The sequence below is a fragment of the Rousettus aegyptiacus genome, unplaced genomic scaffold, assembly GCF_014176215.1.
Source record: "Rousettus aegyptiacus isolate mRouAeg1 unplaced genomic scaffold, mRouAeg1.p scaffold_m13_p_2, whole genome shotgun sequence".
NCBI classification, from domain to species: Eukaryota; Metazoa; Chordata; class Mammalia; order Chiroptera; family Pteropodidae; genus Rousettus; species Rousettus aegyptiacus.
The window spans coordinates 11,276,756-11,292,705 of NW_023416295.1; positions in this window are offsets into that span (position 1 = coordinate 11,276,756).

A 15,950-nucleotide genomic window follows, 5' to 3' on the forward strand; every position below is an offset into this window, starting at 1 on the left:
ATACATCCTGAAGCCAAATAGAATGCAGAAATTCTTATCTAAAAAGCCTACCACCATTCCACTTGCAGAGAGAAATATATTTAGAAGTGGTAGTTCTAAAATCAAGAAGAGCTTCTAGAAAAATAATTTCCAAGAGTGGAAAACCAATATCGAATCTTATTTTTCCACCAATAAGCATAAAGCAGACTAGTAGAATTCCAGTATCATCTTAACATCCTTTATTATCTTTCTTTTCTTCATTATCTCTTTCTGTATGTATATGTATATATGCATATAAACACATATATTCATACATATTTATATATATGGCTTTTTAATATAAAGAAAATATTCCTTGGAATTAAAATTCTAAATTCTCAACTTTTTTGCTTAGTCTAAACAGAAATGTAATATTTTTTAGATTCTAGATGTTTTCTTTTTTAAATGAAATGATACATATACAGTTGCTCTTCAATATATTTTTATTTAGAACTTTTGAAGGTTTTGGAATTTGGCTGCATTTTCCTTCTTTTTAGAAAAATTTAAGTCTGAATCTGTAATGGCCAACTTAATGAAAACATCCAGCAGTTCCTTTTACAGTTTTGTCATTTCTCCAAATTACAGAATTACTGAGGGCAAATGCCTTTGTAATTCTCATGAATACCTAACGATCTGTTTTATGGTAAGGGTGAAAGAAATAGTCTGTGACTGTATAACAAACTACAACTAGCATTTTCCATTACCATTACAATATAAAACCAGGAGAAGCCGAAGTTTAATATTTTAACAGAAATTTTTTAGTTCTTTCATTTCTGGTGGACTGTGGGGTAAGAGGTGAAGGTGGGAGCCGAGGTGGCATTTGATAATGTATGTTTGAGTTAAGATGGCTCTGGCTGCAAGAAGCAGAACATTCAACAAAAACCAGCTTAAACTATGACATTTATTTACACATAAAGATAATTCAAGAAGCAGAATAAGTCCAAGATGTCAAGGACTCTGCCATGTCGTTGAGGACCTGAGCTTTTACCATCTTGCATTCTGTCAGCCTTAGCACCGTAATCACAGACAGCAGCCACAGCTTCAAGGGTCACATGAAACAGAACAGCATCTGACCAAAGAATAGGAGTGTATTTCCTAAGCACCACACATTATTAATGACGAAACCCTTTCTCAGAAGGCTCACAACAGACACTCCTCAAGTCAAATTAGCCAGAATTGGAATCCTATCTGCAAGGGAGGCTGGGAAAGTGTCAGCATTTTTGGCTTCTCCAATGGAAGGTAGGCACTATCAACACAGAAACAGCCATGGGAAGAAATAACAAAAAAAATTGCCCTGACCAACTCAGCTAAATTATAGGTCACCTACTAAGGCTAGGATTGGGCATTTCTAGCAACTGGAGACATAGCATCACTTGAGCTTTGGTTCCAAGTATATGCCACATTTTCAAGGACAGGGCCCAATCCCCAAAAAGCATCTTTCTCAAGCTGGCTCCTTAGCTGGCTTTTAAGAGACATTTAAGAGTTCTACCTGGCAGCATTTATCTGTGATGGAGTGTATGGTAGAACCCATGGGTCCTATAGTCACGTGCCTATTATTGCTCCCCTGCCATAAAATAGGTCCCTTTGTTGCAGATTAATATTATGCAAGATTCCATGATGGCAAACGGAACACTCTGTGAGCCTTCAGATTGGGATGCTGGCAAAGGCTCAGTGGGCTGGAATGGCAAACTCACCCCTGGGTTATATATCAGCCAACCCTGGTAAAGACAAATCACTGCCCTGCACACAGGTAGAGAGAAGTGGAGATTTGCAGGTGCCATCAGCATATACTGGACACCAAAGGCATATGTACAAGGCAACAACAGCATCTGATTATAGGTGGGCATCAACAATGTCAGCCATTTAAACCTTTTGTTTAAAAAAAAAAGAAAAAGAGTGTATTTCAAGGAATTTTCCAGTTACTGAATTTCAAACAAAGAATCAGAAGAATTCTTAAAGGGTCTGTGGCCAATCTCTATGGTTCTGTCTTTCCAGGAAGTCCTTCTTTGTAACACAAGCATCATCTTCAGGAGGGATGCACATGGCTGATCATGGGGTGTGACATCACAGTGGGATATGCTCTCTAGACTTTATAAAGATCTCTAGGGATGGAGATTCTCATCTCAGTGTCTCCAATGACATTAGCTTATGTAAACACTCTATCAATACATTCTTTCTTCGATTTAAAGTAATTTAATTTTATTCCACTTTAGTGGTTAAGAACCTACCAGCCTCCTTTTAATAACCATTTGTATTCATGAAACACTTTAAAGTCCTCTTTTACTTTTTCTTTTCCAGGCTAGACAATATATTTTTTAACTCTTTTCCAAATGATCTACCTTCTATCCCTTTAATCATTTTTACTCTTCTCCCTTCTTCATCATTTGGAGGACAAAACAGAATGCTTAAACTTTAACAAGGGCCTGACAATTGTAAAATGTATTGAAATAATCTATTACCAGCCCTTACTCACTAGAATTACATTAAAATAGCCTAAAATTAATTAGTGTTTTAAAGTAACAGCACATACTTTTTCATTCCTGGTTCATTCTGATTAATGATAATTTCTGGTTAAAGCAGTGAACGTTTATTAGCCACACATTCTCATATGTCTAAAAGTCTCTTTAAATCCATTGTTAGGCTTGTTTGATTGGGGTTCTATGTATGAGCCTCAGCACAAACAACCTTTTATGTTATTTTTATTAAACCGTCTCTGTAACTTATTCATATGAGTCTCCTTTCCATCTTATATCTGTAAAGACCTCTGAATGCAGGCAGTTATATTAAACTGTCCAGAATAGTTGGTTTTCTATTATGTTGTGAGATATTCTGGAATAAATATTTGATATATTTCATTTTAAAAGAAAGGTAACCTAAATACATCAGAAGATTTCATTTGGCTGCATGGGACTGAGAATGCAAAATAATAGTGGCTGAAACATAAATCACTTTTATTCCACATAAAAAAAGTACAGAACTAGGTAGTCCATAGGCGATACAGAAACCCAGGAACCCAAGATGCTTCTCTGTTTCTGTTCTGTCATTCCCAGTGTGTGATTTCTTCACGTGTGACTTCCTTACTCAAGGTCAGAAAAGAGCTGATGGAACTTCACCCATCACATCCACATTCCAGGCATCAGAAAGAAGGAACAGAACGATGTATAAAGCATGTAAGTCCTAGTAATTCCTTTAAGGCAATAAAAATAATTATGGAATGTTTCTTCCCACACAGCATCTCATCTTACAGCTCGTTGACCAGATGTCATCAATTACAAAGTACATTGGGAAAGAAATTTCTTAGAAGCACAGATTGCCATCTTCAATAAAATCACAGTTTCCGTTACTAACCATGAAGGGGACAATGGTTTTTGGGTAAACAACCAACAGTCTCTGCCCCCTTGACAAAGGTGAGGCAGCCGATGGAATCCTCAATACGTCGCCTTATACCTGATAACGCTCAAGTTCTTCCCAGGACTAATAAAAGTTTTCCCGTTTGTTTCTCCTTTGGATTTAGACATTTGTGACAATAGAGAGTAATCATTCTACATTTTTCTGAAAAAAAGCCTTCATATAATTGTGAAATAAATAATCTCTGAGCCTCTCTTCCGGAGAACCATCTCTCTTAATTCTTCTCAGAGTTTCTTACTGAACTTACTTCTTATCTTTGCTGTTTCTTTTTCTCTGGACCCACTACAGTTCCTGTATATCATTATAAACTATTTTGAAGCCAAGCCTGGATTCAATGCTCTAATCAACTGAATGTTAATTCCACAGATATTTAAGTGCTACCAGATGAGAAGTACTGTGCTAGATGCTGCAAAAATAGCGCTTACTGAGACAGAAGAGGTCCTGACTCTTTCTTATATTCTAAAATAAGCTCATTATAATAAGTAAATATAGCAAACAAGATAATCACAGAGTCAAAAGTGCTCTTCAGGCATTTAAACAAGATAACTTGAAGAAAGTAGGAATAGAGACAATTTTGGATAGAGAGGTCAGGGCAGACAACTCTGAAGGGTGATATCTAAGTCCTAATGAGGAACTAGCTGATATTTTTTGCAGGAAGTTCATCCTCCAGCTCCAGAGAGCTTCTTCCAGAGACTAGGAACACATTCTTGCATCACATGGACTTGACCTGGCATTTTGGGGAGTCCTGCCTAATTTGCAAAATCCTTAAATATAACAAGGAACACAGTCCTGTCATCTAAAGGTCCATTAGATCACACTTTGTCATTTAAAGCTTGTTACTCAAATGTCAAGTACCCTGTGATGCTCCCATGAAAAATTAATTGTCCCATTCTCTGTGTTTGTTCATGCTATTTGTTTGTTGGTTAGGCCTCTTCAGATTACAGGGAATAGAAAATGCAAATTAACCTTGCTTATGCAAACAAAATTTATTGGCTTACAGAATTAAAGGGAGTATATCTGCCTCCAGGGGATAGCTTGATATGGGCTCAATTAGATCAGAAAGAGCAATTTGACTCTCCATTGCACAGGTTGGCTTTCTTAGTGTCAGTATTTGCTTCATCTTGAGCCCCGCGACCATACCTCCCATGGCAGCAAGAAGGCTAAGAGACTGTCCTCGCCCTACATTTATGTTTCGGTCTCTTTTCACTTTTCCACTAACAATCACACTCTGATTTCCCTGTGGAACATCTACTCCTGTCTCCCCAACACGTCTCCTTAGTGCTTTGAGGTGTGGACTGCTGAAGTCCACCCTGGAATCTAAGGGTAGAGCCAATGAGCCAGGTCTGAGTCGACAGAACCCACGTAGTGTTCTGAACACTCAGATTGGGCAAAGAGGGACACATAACATCTCAAGAGGAAATGAAATTTCTGGGAAAAGACTGTTGCCAGTGGGATAGGAGTCTGCAAAGGCCTCTAGCCACCAGGTGGCACCACCCTGAGTTTAGCTCTCTTTGTGCTGTATCGAGTTGGTGGTGTTTGCCTTTTTTCCTAACTCCACGTTGAGCAGTTTGAGAAGCAGCATGTCTTCTTCATCTTCTTATCCCTCAGATCTACCCAAGTATGTTGGCGGATGCAATGCTTGCACCAAGTCAGCTAGAGAAACATTTGTCCAATTCAACTACTGAATACTGTAACATGCGTGCATAGGTTTAGAGAGATACATACACGAATGTTGGCACTGACAGTACATTTAATCTCTGAGAAGACATCAGAGAGTTTCTTAAAAGTCTGACTAAGAGACTGTCCTCACCCTACATTTATTTCACTTATTTCTTCTGCGGTATCTTTAGTTCATCTTAATATTCTTTCTTTCGTCAATGAATTCATTTCTATGTTTTCATCTATTCGATCTGCATTTAATTTACCATTTCATAAGTCTTCTGGTCTCTTCTAGTCTACTCGGCATCACGAGGGGGCTTATCAGAAATACAGAATCTCAGGCCCTATCCCAAAACTACCTAAACCAGATCTGCATTTTAACATGATCTTGCAGATGATTCATGGACACATTGAAATTTGAGAATCGCTGGTCCCTTGCTCTAGACTAGCGCCTTCTATTGGAGATATAAGAGGAGCCACATATGTATTTTTTAATTTTCTGGTAGCCACATTTAAAAAGTACATAGAAACAAGCCAAATTAACTTTAATAATATATTTTATGTGAACTCAACATAGCCCAAATATCATCATTTCAGCCTGTAATCAATATTAAAAATTTTTAATGAGCTACTCTTTCAAACTTGGTGTTTAGTCTATGCTTATAGCATCTCAGTTTGGACCAGCCGCCTTTCAAGTGCTCAATAGCCACACATGACTGGTGGCTACTCAATCTACACAATCATAGTAAAATTCTAGCTAGAAGCTCATTTATAAAATATTATCTCTAGCATGAACACCTGTTATATTGTCTTCCCAGCAATCCTTTCCCTACTTTTTCTATGAAAACCTACCCCTTCCCTTTGAGAAAGGGCCCCTCCTCATTCTATGTGTTTCTGGGGAAACTGCTGGTCACCAAACCTTGTCCACACTAGCCACAGAAATTATATAGGACACAAACTATCAATCAGATCATTCTATCCCCGTAGCCACAGGTATTGGTTCAGGGAGGTCACATGATCCAGGGAGGATCCATCCTGCAAATTTTATGGCCATATCACGAGAAAGAGACTGTGTAGGAATCCTCTAAGCCTGTGTGCAGATCAGTTCTCTCTCAGAAGCCCACAGGATGAGCCCAGAGGGGAGCATAGAAAAGAGAGGGGGCCGAGAAACCCCAAATCTAGTGATGCTTGAGGTCAGGGCTCATCCCTATTTTTACCAGTAAAATGAGTCAAAATGTGTATGTTTAGGCTAGTTTTGGGTCACTGAGAAGTCAAATTCCCTGATAAACAGGAAAATGAAAGGAGGGCTTCAAAATGAAGCTCACTGATGCTTTGAAAGATAGCTCAGTGCTGTTGTGAAATTGCAGTTACCTCTTTATGAAACAGAGTCATTTACCCTTTATCAGGTGTTCTGCTTATATTCTGTCAACCTGCCTTTGTAAAGCAGGAGTCGTATTTTCAGGGCTGCCGTTTCTTCCTGTACTAGGTCAGGCAAGCTCAGGTTTCTCAGCAAATACAACACAAGAGAAGCATAAAGTAGTGTTTCCTTTTGGACAGATCGTCTGCCTGCATCACTCTCTTCTCTATCCTGGTTAACTGGATGGTGTAAAATTTCCATCAATGATTCTCTAAATAAAATGTTAGGATGGAAAAATAGCACTCATGTATTGACTTGGTGTTTTACGTATAGATTATTTGATTTAATCTGATCAATACTCAATGAAGCATTCCCTCGTTTTACAGAAGAAAACCCTGAAACTTTGTTAGGCACCTCCTCGAGATCCTAAAACTAGTGAGCCGTAGAACCTGGAAACACACAGGTCTGTCTGACTCCCAGCTCATGATTTTCTTCAAGACACTACACTGCTTCACAGGGAGAGGAGGAGTAGTGTCGGTCATCCCGTTGGTATGTTTATATCACACCAAATGTCCATATGCTCAAATATTTTAGAAGTGTAATCAGCATTCTCTGAGCCTCAATGTAAAACAGTTAATATGTTAGATTAGTAATCATAATATTAAGCTTAAGTCGAATGAAAGTTCAAAAGGGAAAGAAAATAAAGAAAATGCATCCTCTTCAAAAAAAAAAAGTGGAATACTAGGAAACAGAAAAGACTGATGAAGAGGAGGAGGAGAAGGAAGGAGAGAAGAGAGAGAGAATGAGGATATTACCTCCAGTCAAGAAGCAACTCAAAACATGAATTATTCATCAAAGACCTATCTCACATTATGAAATTGGCACATAAGAAGAAGAAAAAAAAAGATATATAGTTTGATTTATCTGAAAAAGGAGAAAATAAACACGTTAAAAAAAAAAATACTGAGCTTTGAGTAGCAATTCGGCCACTTATATTCTGTCAACCCTCCTCCCGGTCTCAGGATTTGAGAAGCAGAGATGGGAAAGTTGGGAAGTCAGTGAGGTTTGCTTTGGACACTGTCCCAACAGCGTGCTTCGCTCCATGAAAACTCTCAACACCGGGGCCCAACCCTCCCCGTTGAGGTTTGTGTACAAATTTCCTGCCTCTCTCCACCCTTCAAAACTTGCCCATCCTGTATCTCATTACCTAAAGGCATATTCTCTACTTTTCATAACTTCATTGTTTAATCTTATAAGACCAACATAGAAAAGTGTCTAAAATATATTGATGCTCAACATATAGAGTGAAAATGCAGAGAAAAAGAACTGAAAAGCACACAGTATAGTGAGAAGGTAGGGAATGGCAAGGTGAGATCGTGAGATGATGGCGATTTTCACCTTTTTTTCCATGTATTTCTGTATTTTTTTAGTCTTTTATATTAAGCACTTGTTCATATATTATGTAATTTTTTTTAAAAAAATGAGTGAGAAACAAACATGAGAAAAATTATAATTGACCTAATTTTCCCCTTCCCATAAAACTTTTTCATAGCAACCTTTTAGAGAGGATTCCTAAATACGAAGAAGAAATTTAAAGGAAGGGGCAGTCTTACATATCTCCCGGGTTGGATGATAGAGTGAGAAGGGAGGTGTTTTTGGAGCTGGGACTTTTCAGTGCAACTTTATCCTTAGTGTGTATGTGGGCAGAACCTACATAGTCACAGCCACCATGTAAAACAAACCTCTGTTTCTATGTGTGTCTATGCTGAGTTATAGGGTTCAAAGTACAAGGTGAATACAGGGTGACCTTATCCTGTTGGGAGAAGGTCAAGTAAAAGTCAAGGGACCTTCTGCATTTTCTATATTTCCATTTCTACAAGAAGAATGTATTCACGTTTGCTTCGTAATTAAAAATACATTCCTATATTCTCATCTATTTCAATTTGCATTTAATATACCATTTCATAAGTCTTCTGGTCTCTTTTAGTCTACTCAGCACCACCAGGGGACTTATAAGAAATACATGTTTTTTTCGGCAAGTGCAAATGGGATGGGGAATAGGTGTTCCCCATCTGAATGGACCATAGTTAAAGCAGTTTGAGACCCATAGTTCCTTCCAGAGTACTCTTTCCTCTGCTACATGCCTAGAGAGTCACTGCATGAAAGGATGTGAATGGAAAGAAACACATCTTTATCATATGACCACAGAATCAGGGTCCTCTGTAATCACGCTTTCTCTCTAGATTTGCCGATTACCCTGATGTCAGTATTAATAAAGCCTCTTTTGGTTGCAGGTAACAGAGACCCAAATTGAATGACCTTATGTGAAAAGTCGAATTCATTTTATCATGTAACTATAAATAAACAAACAAAACCAGTTTGGCTTCATGCAAAGTTGGATTTGGCACTCAAACATTATCCTCAGCAATTTGTTTTTTTGCCTCTCAGCTCTTCCTTCTTTCCTTCCTTCCTTCCTTCCTTCCTTCCTTCCTTCCTTCCTTCCTTCCTTCCTTCCTTCTTTCCTTCCTTCCTTTCTTCCTTCCTTCCTTTATTTTTTGCATGGCGTTCATTCTCAAGTCTTTTCCTATATGGAGCCCAGGTTGACAACCAGTCACCGCAGGCTTGTAAGTCTACATTATATTTTCACCAAGCAACCACAGAAAATCTCTATTTAGCTTCAGAGAAATGTCTAGTGTTCAGTGTCCTTGGTCTGGCTGGGGTCATGCACCTGTCTCTGAACTGACTGCTGAGGGAAAGGGAATGGAGCGCTCTGATTGGATAGGCCTACATCGCATGTCCACCAATGAGGTGGGAGCCTAGGGATCAGCCCCACCTGAACCACAGGAATTGGGTTGGTGGGGAGGCTTCATATCTCAAAGACATTTCAAGGTCGTATTACTAAAAGAAATAGAAAGAGTTACTCAATGACAAAAACAAAAACAAAAACAAAAACAAAAACAAACAACAACAACAAAACAAGAAATGTCCACCAATTTATCAGAAAAGCAGCTGCACTGAATAATCCTTTCTGTATATCAAACATGTGCTTCACCATGTGCCTGCTTACAATAATTAGTCTAGCGAGGATATTACACAAGAAAATCCATACTAAGCCAATATGATAAGGTGTAGGATAGAGTTCTGCATGTACTGATAAAGGAAAACTATGCAGAGGAAGGCTCCAAACCTGCTCAGGGCAGTCAGGACATGCTTTTACGGGGAAATAATTTTCAAGCTAAGTCTCTAAGTATGTATAAAGGTTAAGCAGAGGGGTGGAGAATAAGGTGGGGGCGGGGTGGGTTGATGAACATTCCGGATGGAGAAAACGATGTGTGCTAAAGTACCAGGAACATTTTTGTAATGAAGTAGGCCAGGATAACTATAGCCTAAGGTGTGTGTAGAAAAGTGTTCTGAGACAAGTCTGTAAAGAACATGAATGAACTTGCCAGCCATGTCAAGCCTGGATGTTTCAAATTTATCTTGCAGGCAACCATTAGCCCCGGAAAACGTTTAGGCAGAGGAAAAATGTGACCAGATGTGGTTTTGTTTGTTTGTCTAAATACTCCCTGGAGAACAGGTTGCAGAGGAATAAGATTGGAGGCCAAGGGTCTACTTCAATAGTCTACTGCACCTCAAACATCATCTACTTTAGTGGCCCTGGTACGTTTTGATAAAGAAGAATTAAACAAAACACAATGGGGGTGGAGAAGAAGCAATGGATTAGTAACATACAGGAGATAGAATGGATAGGATAAAAAAACTGAGGGGATCTAAAGGAAAAGAAGAGAAAGAGGAGGGTCTAGAAGATTTTCCAACAGTAACTAAGCGTTCAGAAGAAGATGATGAATATAGTTAGGGACATCTTGTTGGAGGTATGAAATGGCTACAATGGTCCAAAGTTCAGGGGAGCCATCAGGGCTGGGAGTGTAGAGGTTATTAGGGACCAGGGGTAGCTGAAGCCATGTGTGTGGATGGGAGAGTATAATATGAAAAGAGAAATTGGAAGGACAGAAGCCTGGGTATCATCCACATTAAAAAGCCCAATAAAGAGAATTCATGAAGGAGACAAAGATGAAAAGACCAGATATAGAAGGGTACAATCAGGATGGCTCCCTCATCAGGCAGTGTAGATTTTCCTCCTCATCATCCCTTTGCAATTCTCTTTTGAGAAAACAACTTCTCCCCACTCCAGTCCCTCCTACTAAAGCTGCAGACTCCATGTGGGGATAAGAGAAGTCTTTGCAAAAACATGCAGAAAGGCTGTAGTCTCAATGCGACAGCCGGCCCTGGTATGTTAACCCATGATCTTTGCTCACTTCTAAATACTTTGACGCCTCCAGTCAACCGAGATCACAAATACATGAGACATTGCAATGGCACTTTCCAGGCACACCTTATCTTTACAAATAATCAACCGGAATTGAGAAAACTGCTCAATTTCCCCTCAGAACCAGGAAATTCTCCTTATGAGGCCCACAGGAAACTTCCTGCCTGGATCTGCTACTGTCAGTAAGGAATGAATATCTACGTTTGGCCCATCTTGGTAGAATCTAGATAGACAGAAATTTGTGTTTTTTCTACTTAGCGCTGGGGAAGAACTAGGACTTGAATCCAGTCCCAGCTCTGTCGATTAGTAACTATTTGGCCATGAGCCCCTCTCTGAGCCCTAGTTTTCATAGCTGTCCAATTGAAACAGTGATTCTTACCTCATAACATTGTGTGATGACAAAATGATCTCATCAATGTGTGTAGAGCCCCTGGTTTCAGATGAAAAGAATCGAATGATTATTTAATCTTTCTTTCTTTCTTTCTTTCTTTCTTTCTTTCTTTCTTTCTTTCTTTCTTTCTTTCTTTCTTTCTTATTTTATTGTAGTAAAGCTATGCATAAGATTCGCCATTTTTAAGTGTGCAATTTGGTGGCATTAATTACATGCACGATGTTGTACAAGCATCACTATTGTTTTCACAACTTTTCCATTGCTCCAAATAGAAATGCTGTACCCATTAGGCAGTTAACACCCATTCTACTCTACTCCCAGCTCCTTCTTATCTATTGTTTTGAGCCTATGCATTTGGCTAGTCTAGATATTTCATATAAATGGAATCGTACATATGTGTCCTTTTGAATCTGCCTCATTTCACTTGAGGTAATGTTTTCGAAGTCCATCCATGTGTAATATGTATCAGAACTTCATCCCTTTTATGGCTGAATAACATTCAATTGTATGTATATACAGCACTTTGTTTATCCATTCATTTGTTGATGGACGGTTGGATTGTTTTCACCTTTTGGCTATTGTGAATGATGCTACTGTGAACACTGGTGCACAAGTATCTGAGGCCTTGTTTTCAGTTCTTTTGGGTATGTACTTAGGAGTGAAATTGCCTGGTCATACAGAAATTCTAGGTTAAATATTTTTGAAGAACCACCAAACTGTTTTCCATAGAAATGCACATTTCCACCAGCAATGATCAAGGATTCTAATTTCTCCATATCCTCACCAACACTTGCTTTTTCCCTTTGTTAATTATTATAGCCATCCTAGTAGGTGCGAAGTGGTATCTTGTGGTTCAATCTGTGTTTAATTATCTCTGTCAATAAAAGAAAACAGTTGAGATGATCAAATCTCACCAAAAGTCCAAAGATCATCCATATGAAGTTTTGTAATGTTTGGGTGTTATCCGAAAGACTCTGTCCCACACTAACCAAGAGTGATTATCAGGTTTAAAAAATACATTTAAAATAATAAAGCTCCATGTATGTATCTGGCCAAAAGAGCCTGGAAGCTGGTCCCCGGCTGGGCAACTCCTTGCCTGGGACTCATTTTGCTGATTAATCTACAGCATTCCCTGACTATTCATAACTGCATGTCAAGAAAGGTGGGGTACTTGCTCTAAGGCTGTTGTCTTTTTGGTTTATGATTTCCTCAGTACATAAAAATAATTGTTTTGTTTCAGGAGATGTAATAGCTTTGATTACTGAGAGTTGATAAGAAATAACAATAATATTGATAATGGATACTAATGGACAGAGGAAGGGATGCCGAACTTGATTCTCTAAGAGTCATAAAAATTACAAGGATCAGACAACCTACCATTAGATTTATAAACATTTGTGTTAGAAGATAGTCAATTGGCCATATGCGATGCTCTTGAATTTATAAGCACCTAGAAAGGATCTTATTTACTTTAGCTCATTTAAACTCAAAAGAACTCTAGAGTAGTTATTACTTATGTTCTTATTTTACATATGAGGAAACTGTCTCGGAGAAATTAAATAACTTGCTCAAATGATGGAACCAAGTTTAAGTCCATCTGACCTCTCAGCTCTCTTCATGGAAGATGACAACCTGAGCTGAATGCAGAAGGTACTGTCAGAGGCTGTATTGGTTTCCTGGGGCTGCAGGAACAAAGTACTGCCACCCGAGTGGCTTAAATGACAAAAGTATAGAAGTTTTGTAGTTTAGAAGTCCAAAATCGAGCTGTTGAGCAAGGTTGGTTCCCCAGGACGGCTGCGAGGGAGAGTCTGCTGGGGGTCCTCTCTCCTAGCTTTTGGGAGCCTCAGGCAATCCTTGGCTTATGGATGGCATCCTTCCTGTGTCTGCACATCGTCTTCCTTCGATGTGTGTCTTTTTCTATGTCCCCAAATCTCCTTTTCATGAGGATGCCAATCACATCGGATTAGGGCCCACCCTAATGACCTCATTTTAACTCGATTACCTCTGGAAAGATCCTCTCTCTAAATAAAGTCACATTTGGGGGTGGGGCACATAACTCAACCCATGACAGTTACTCAATTTTAAGTTGTTTGGAACTCCAAATGGGCTTGACCTTATAACATCCGAAGGACCTTAGAATGTACTTTACGTTCAGAGAAAAACATTTCAGTTTCTAACTGGGAGCCTGCTCAGTCTTCCCTAAGCCACCGTGTACTCTAGGTTATCTGCTATTACAATCTGTTCGAATTTTGAACTCTTAAGAAGTTTGATTCCCAGAGCCTGAGGACATGCTTACCTTTCAGCATCAGCTCAAAAGGAGGGTCCTCTTTATTTTCAAATTGCTTCAAGGTTTATATTTGAAATAAAGTTTCCATTTCCTACAGAATTCACGAAGTTTAGTGCATCTAGAAAAGAATGCCTTAGGGTTCCGAAATATATTTTGGAACATAGACCTTTATTTACAAAAAAAAAAAAAAAAATGTGTTTTGATTTTAGTTTTGTTAGAAAATAGGCTTGCCTTGTACCACAATCTGCATAGGTTTTTCTGTTTGTTTTTTAAGATGTTGCTGTCTTTGCTTTTTCACCCGGAAGATCTCTAGGCAGAGCTTAGGGCCAAGGACTTAGCGAGGGACGGGTGGAAGGACAGGAGTGGGAGGGTCGAAGGATTGTGAATGACAGGTGGAGCTACCCGGACCCCTCCTCCACCCTTTAAAGGCTGAAGGATTTATTTCCTCAGCTGCTGGGAATGTTGGCGGCTGGCAGCCCTCTTTAGGAACTGCCCGGACTGAATCAACGTGCCATGTCCAAGGTCATAATCTCTTCCCAGGGCAGCCTGCGTCCACTGACTGATCTGTGAGGAGGTACTCAAGGCCAGCTTTTGGCCCCACCTCAGGGAGACTCTGAAAAGCCTTCCCAGCTTCTGGACTTGCCATGCGAGGAGGCCTTGCTGCGTTTCTGCCGCAGCCCATCTTCTCCCTCTGCCTAATTCTGTTCTGTCCTCTCATTCCTTGTCTGAAGGCTGCCCTTGTGGTCCTTGGCTCCCCACAGTTCTAGGCTGCATTTGCAGGTCGGTGAGCAGCCTCCCAGCCTGGGAGAGGGCTCTGGGGTTGAACATTGGAGCAACACAAGGTGTCTGTCTGAGGTGGAATAGTCTGAGCTCACAGGGAATTCTGCACCTCAGCTGTGACTCAAATGGGAGCAAGAGGAGGGTTGTGAGGCAGGCTGCCGCAATACCTCTGCTCCAGCCGCAAACTGCCAAGGGCCCGGGAGAAAGCAGTCACATGTTTTACAAAGGTGTGCCTCGCTAAATCATTGTTGAGTATTTATAATGCAAATGAAAATATTGATAAAGAAGTTTCAGGTTGAATTCTTTTGACTCCGTAATAAGCCATGATGGTCGCTGGATTTTAAATACAAGAGAAAGTGGATGCTTTCCGTTTGGGGAGTTTTAAGAGGTTAATCAATAATAACACCTCTTTCTTCCCTTGTGAAATTCTGAAGCAACTGAGAAATAAGACACAGGGAACTACCAGACAGAGGCGACAGTGGAAGCTGACTGGAGGATGTGGATTTACATCTATGGCCAGTAGGGCAGAACTGGCTAATGGCTTTCTGTGCGCACGGTCCGAATTATGTGACCAAGAACCTGAGCACATGCACTTATCCGCCATCACTGCCTCACACGGGTGTGCCGCAGGGGAAGAGAATGGATCTCTGATGGCTGCAGCCTTGCCAGCTTTATCTAGCTTAATGTTACCCAATCAAGAAACATTGGCATCCACCGATCAGATAACTTGCTTCCACTGCAGGAACAGTATTCTGAAGGGAGTTGCTCCGTGTGCAACAAGGAGGCAAGGCGAAAAAAGACTTCTCCCTCAAACTGTGAAAAGTAAAAGGAATCGGAGGAGCGGTGCGCACTCCGGGTTCTTCCTGCAGTTCTCACTGTTGATAGCGTTTCATTTGTCATTCAACTACATATGTACAATTCTCACTGACAACCAAGGGTAGAGTTGTCTTCTGTAGGTCCCTTTCCCCAGCTTCAGTGCAAGCTCGGGAAGGCTCCGTGTCTCATTTTCTTTTGTGGGATCCAGAAAGGAACTCTGAGTCGGGAGCCAGGAAACCCAAGTTCTATTCCCGCGCCCCGGTAAAATACAATTCCATCACATGGTCTTAAAGATCCATTCGATGTCCAGATATCAGTTTCAGGATGACTTACTAAGTCAAATAGACAGTGATACAGCAGACAGGGTTAAATGCGACCTAATACATAATGAAAATACGATATTTACTAACATGATGCCGTGCACGTGACGGGAGAGAAGCCCACAGAGTAAGTGCTGGCTTTGGCCTTGATCAGATCTGGGTTTATATCCTAGATCTGCCACTTTCTACCTTGGCCTCTCCATGTCTTCATTTTGTGGCAGGTAAAAAAATCATAATTCCTACCTTGGAGGTTCGTTGTGAAGATTTAATAAAATAATGTAAGTAAAATGAATAAGCACTGCCTCGTAGGCATTCAGTAAATGGCAGTGATTATTTGTGTTATCTAAGGAGAGAATTTAAAAATACCATGGGGAAAAAAATGCTTGGTTTGAAAATCGGAGCTTCCCCTAGATTACCTTTGAATAGCTAATTAATGACCTTGGAAATCCCTAGGCATTTTCTAGGTAAGAGTGGGTGTGGAGTGACGAGCCCACAAGGAAAATCACTTAAACATTATCCCCTCTGCTCTCATCACCTCTGAGTTCCACCTGAGCTCAATGCTCCCTCTGAGCCCAGCACCTTCACTC